Source organism: Camellia sinensis, chromosome 2, assembly GCF_055761805.1.
Source record: "Camellia sinensis isolate YWXY chromosome 2, ASM5576180v1, whole genome shotgun sequence".
Taxonomy (NCBI): domain Eukaryota; kingdom Viridiplantae; phylum Streptophyta; class Magnoliopsida; order Ericales; family Theaceae; genus Camellia; species Camellia sinensis.
This window is the reverse complement of record NC_138962.1, coordinates 86,484,748-86,490,416: the sequence shown is the minus strand read 5'-3', so window position 1 is coordinate 86,490,416 and position 5,669 is coordinate 86,484,748. Positions and strand designations below refer to the sequence as shown.

Here is a 5,669-nt window from a genome sequence, read left to right as displayed (position 1 = left end):
CTAAGTCTTAAGGTCGGTCAAAAATGGGGTGTCTACACAATGATAATGATAGATCAAATTCCCACGTGAGTTTAATTCTTAAATCACTCTACAATTCTCCATTGCACAGTTTCATGTTAATTTATATCAAATCCTTGATTCATTAAACTCAATTTGTGCCGATATTCTTAGTCTTACTAATTTGTCAATCAGAATATATTTATGAAATTCTATTTTCCTATGTATTGATCTAATATATTACCAGCTGATTCTGCCCAACTAAGAGGAAAAATATGTATATACATTTTGAAATTGTTGAATTCAGTTGGCTAGCTTACTCATAGGTCATAGGTGTATGTTAATTTCAACATTTTGAATGATCAATGATATATCAAATCTCTCATGTGAGTTTCGTTCTTAAATTGCTCTAGAATTCTCTATTTCACAGTTTCATGTTAATTTATATCAGTCCTTGATTCATTAAACTCAATTTCTGCCAATATTTTTGGTCTTACAACATGATTTATCCAATAGGTACTTCCGCCATGCTTCAGGTGAGATGATTGTCATATCCTAATCAAATGATGAGAACTACACTTTTGAAGCAGGCAATGGGTTTTTGTTGTCTGTCATGCAATTTTGGTATCAAATTTACTGATGTTTTGCTGAATTATACACACAACTTGTATAATCTGTTTCTATTAGCAGATTGGGCTGAAGTTAAAGAGCTCGTCTTAGTTATTGATTTTTAACTTGGTTTTGCCTCCTTCATATGGTCAATAATTTAGAATTGAGATTTATTTAAGACGGCATATATATAATTTTAGAGGAGAAAATTGGATAACACTTTCAAGTTAAAATTCTTTGGCATTTTGATTAACTAGATGATGATTGCATGTGTGTGTCTCTGGTTTTGTTTGCTGAGAGATGGATAAAGAGAATAAGAGGAATGGTTCTTCTTCCTCTGTGTTTTGTATTTTTTCTCCTATAAGTACACTAATTGGTGATTTACACATGATTAGGTAAGAGGGCTACTATATTTTATTACTAGATAAAGTGCAAATGGTGGAAGTTGCAAAATCATATTCAAGAGAGGGGATGATCTTTGGCAAGACCAGTTGGTAGATTAAGTAGTCTGTTCAATAGATGTACGTCTTTTCTTTCTCCCCTTCTCTATCTCTCACAGAAAAACATGCATGGGAGAGGTGGGGGTGGAAGGAGGGTGATCAATTGATTTGATATATTGATTGTGGTCACTGTAGGTTATTCAAATGGTATTGTTTATGGATCACTTGATCTGCATTTGACTCCATACAAGTCCTAGCAACTGGACATGATGAAGGCATATTGGAATTTATACCATCTAGTTCTTTAGCACAGGTATGAGATGCTTCTGTTGTAGTGCAAGTGAGCAACAACTTATAGTTGCATAACAACTTATAGTTACAGTTTGCATAGTTCTCATTGATAATTGAGTTGCAAAGCGTCATCATTATCACCTTTATATTAACAGATTCAATGCTTAATTCAGTTAACATGCATTTAGTTCCTCTTAACATTGATTATTGTTATTTAGCTTCTCAAAAAATTGAAATTTTGAGTTTCAAGTACCCTGGTCTAATGGAATCGTACTTTCAATTTCAAGGATGACATGGTTTTTTTTTCCTTTGCTTGAAGTATTAAGTTGTTCATCCCTGAAGGCCTACTCACATCTGTGCAAATTACTTTTTTGTGCAACTATGTCTAGTGCGTTTCTAGTTCATTAGGAAAATGGCTTTGAGAGGAAAGTCATGCTAATAGAATACTTTTTGGCATTCCATTTCTATTATAAATTTATATTACGAGGAATATTGATTACTTTGAGGAGTATTAGTTACATTAAAAATGAAAGGTTTATGGGTTCCAAATTTTTTGTATGGTGTATATCTGTTGAGGATGTTTTGTAACTAATTCACCTATATAATTGCATTTGCCACCAGATAGGTTAAATTGCAGTGTCTAATCATAGTGTTTGTGATTTTCGACAATATTTGATGATTAAAGTGGGTGTAGTTTTAGCTTTGTTGTGGATTGTCACAAATACCATGTTGCAATTGGTTCAATAGAGGTTAATCCGTTTGATTTCCAGATACTCTCAGAGCACCGAAGTATTATAAGCTTTTGGTCCTTAAAAGGGCATTACTTGTTTATTTAAAGAATATAATTGTTTATTTTTGTATGACCTTGTTTGTGATTATATCCTTATAGCTTCAAGAGAAGTTTCGGTTGGACTTGGACGATGAGGAGTGCATACATTTTTTCCAAGATCTCATCAATGAGAGTGTCAAGGCTTTGTTCCCTCAAATACATCGATGGGCCCAGCACTAGCGTTGACCCCCACGAAGTAAGGAGTTATTCATATCTAAGTTAGTGGCGCAGCGGAATAAATCACATGAGACTAGATATCGTTCTAGTAGACGAGAATTCTTGAATCCACAAGAACACCCTTAAATCCACAAGGAAGATAGAAGAAAAGCTCTTTAAAATACTATTGAATGAATGAATAAAGTTACATATGCTTGTAGGCTTATTTATAATAAACTAAACCTAATACTTGTAGGAAAAGTGATTCCAAAATAAACTAGGAAACTTAAATCAACACAAATTAAGAAACCTAAGAGAACTAGGAAACCTAAGAGACTAAAAATTCTAATTATTTAAAATCCTAGTCAAAAACCTAATTCTAAATAATAAAATTAAGAAATATAAAAATTATAGAATTTTGTTCTACATCTTTCTTGCCTTTTGTCGGTCCAATTGTTCCAAGAAGTCTTCAACTACTTGTTCTACATCAGTTAGCTTATTATAATTTCCAAGTTGTTTGTGTTTTTGTTGCCTAGCAAACGATCAATCTGTTCAGGTACTAACTGGAACAAACTTAAATCATGTTGAAATTGGGTTTTTATCAATTTTGCTGAAAACTGGTTTTGGACTTCAGTTTGCTGTCTCTATGCCATATTCGCTTCCCTCTCTCGACATCTATGGATTCATGCACCATGGTAGGTAACAATATTTTGCTCATATACACCTTTATCATTGTTTCAAGACTAAGAATTAAAAGTATAGAATAATTTAGTGGATTGAAAATTTTAATGTTCTATTGTTCTTTGAATTTTATTACTACGCAGGATAAAAATCCCATACCCACTACAATGGGGCGCGCCTACTTTTAGTGCAGGTCATCCTTTTGGGATGATGGCTGTTGTATTAGTCTCCATGATTGAGGTAATTTTTTATACAAAAACATCAATCAAGTATATTTTTATCAGTGATTAACACAAATATTCATATTGACAGTCAACTGGAGCGTTTAAGACTGCATCTCGTCTAGCAAGTGCCACTCCACCTCCTGCTCATCTTCTTAGCAGTGGTATTGGTTGGCAGGTCTGCAAACTACACAAATCTTGAAATTTGGTGAAATAAAAAATAAAAAATAAAAAATAATTTGGTATTTGGTATTTGGTAAAAAGAAAAATAATTAACTCGTAATTCATGTTGCAATATATTGACATAGAACTTCATCATGCAGGGAATTGGGATCCTTTTCAATGGACGTTTTGGGACAGTTACAAGATCTACAGTTTCTGTGTAAGTACTAACAGAGACTCTTCTATTAAATCCTTTGCTCTTAAACATTGTTCTGGTTGGAAATGGATGCTAAAAATTTTATTTTGAAAAAAACCAGAGAAAATGTAGGTCTTCTTCGAACGGCTCGTGTTGGAAGCTGCGACGTCGTACAAATTTCTTTTTTCCATTTAGCTTCTACTTCATTTCTCTTTTCCATTTCCTTCTTTTTGTGCATTTCACTTTGTGTTCCCAGAGCCTCAGACCTTGTTATTTTCTTTGATTTCTTGGTTCTTTTAATTTTTGGTGAGAGCAATTTCAAGAGTGTGGTTTGAAATTGAATTTTTAGTAATGTTTTTTAACCAAATCACAGATTGTACACACTATTGCTCTTGTACACATGTAGTTAAATTCTTAAGCTTTTTTCTTAGTTAAATTCTTTGGCCCAGTGTTATGTCATATTTTGGTTAAATTGTTTGGTTGTGTTATGCTATATTTTAGTTAAATCATTTAGTGTGTTATGCTATATTTTAGTTACATTATTTAGCTGTGTTGTGCTAGATTCAGAATCCCCCCCCCCCCCCAAAAAAAAAAGAAAAAAAAGTGGCGTTTTTTCAAAAACGCCACTAAATGACGTCATCATGATGTCATGTGACGGAAAGGTAGCAGACGTCAATGTTTTTTCGACGTTTTTTAAAACGCCGCCTGATGTTTTTAGCAACATTTTTAAAACGTTGTAAAGCTATTACGGCGGTCATATCAGCGACGAAAATATTAAACGTCGTTGTAACTTATGACGGTGTTTTTGAGACTTATAGCGGCGTTTTTGAAACGCCGCTAAAAAATCAATTTTCCTGTAGCCGTCGAGACGTTGAGTGGTTATTAGAGTATCCAGACTAAACTGCTAGCTGGGTTGCTAGTCTATCATGTCCGATTTTTGTTGTTTTACTTTTACCATGCTGTTGGGGGATCTGATGTTCTTACTTTTTTCCGATTCTTTTTCCATTTTTTATTAAACCTCTAATATAATGTCAACTTAGAGGATCAATTACTACCACTTAAATGTATATATGTTAAACATTGAGAGGCATGTAATGATAACTGTGCTTTGTTTCTCAGATTCCCGATGCATATGAACTTTCTGATTGATCTAAAGTATTGTCTTATTGCAAGTGTCCCTGTGGGATGGTATTATACCCTCCAAAGAGCATGCGAAATTCTGGATTCATACAACAAACAAGTATCGTTTCACTGATCAGGTAAGCTTCTTTGGTGATGAATTCTCCCCGTTGCTGATGAATATTTGACCCTTTCCCCCCCCCCCCCCCCCCCTGTTCTCTGTGGTTGGTTGGGCTCTTTATATCCTCTCTTTTCCTTGTGCAGGGAAGCAATCTCCAGGGAAAAGAATTCAACTTGACTTTGCACTGGCATGTCATGCCCAAAACTGGCAAGATGTTTGCTGATAAAATAGTTATGTCCGGTTTCAGTTTGCTAGTGGAATATAGATGAGGACTTTTTTGTTGTGTAGGACTTGACTGTAACTTTATCCTTGCCTTATTCAAGGTGGAATTGGGGGAGGGGGGGGGGAATCCATGTTTGAGAATGTTAGAGCAAGTGATTTAGTGGCTCCTTTAAATTAATGAAACTTAATCCAACTTTTGGATTCTCAATGTTGCTTTGGAGGAGATTTACCATGTTTTTGTTTATGCAAACACTATTTTTGTCCAATTAACATAATTGAATACGATTAATATTTGCATTAACATGCTTTAACAAAAGAGTGAATGAGCTCACACAATTTTAAAGGAAACATCCAAAAGGAGATTGATTATTCACAGTAAACAGAGTCATTGTAATATTATTATTTTTATTAGGTAGCAAAGGAGGATCCTCCAATTCTAGAATTAGAGAGAAGCCAAACTTGTAAGTTTTAGGGTGTTTGGCAATAAGTTTTTTTTGACTTTTTGGGCTAAAATAATATTAAAAGATAAAATAGGTTAAAATAGCTAATAATATAAAATATTATATCAAATTTATAATTATTTTACTCTTTTTTTTCTCATAAAGATCATATCTATTTACAAAAA

The 5,669-nt window shown here is 33.6% G+C and overlaps 1 long non-coding RNA gene across 1 annotated transcript; it reads left to right on the top strand.

Moving 5' to 3' along the window:
- Positions 1-4,551: 4,551 nt before the first annotated feature.
- LOC114290455 (uncharacterized) lies at positions 4,552-5,159 on the top strand. Its single transcript, XR_003639009.2, has 2 exons — positions 4,552-4,841; positions 4,966-5,159. It is a non-coding gene; the product is annotated as an uncharacterized LOC114290455 (long non-coding RNA).
- The last annotated feature ends 510 nt before the right edge of the window (positions 5,160-5,669 follow it).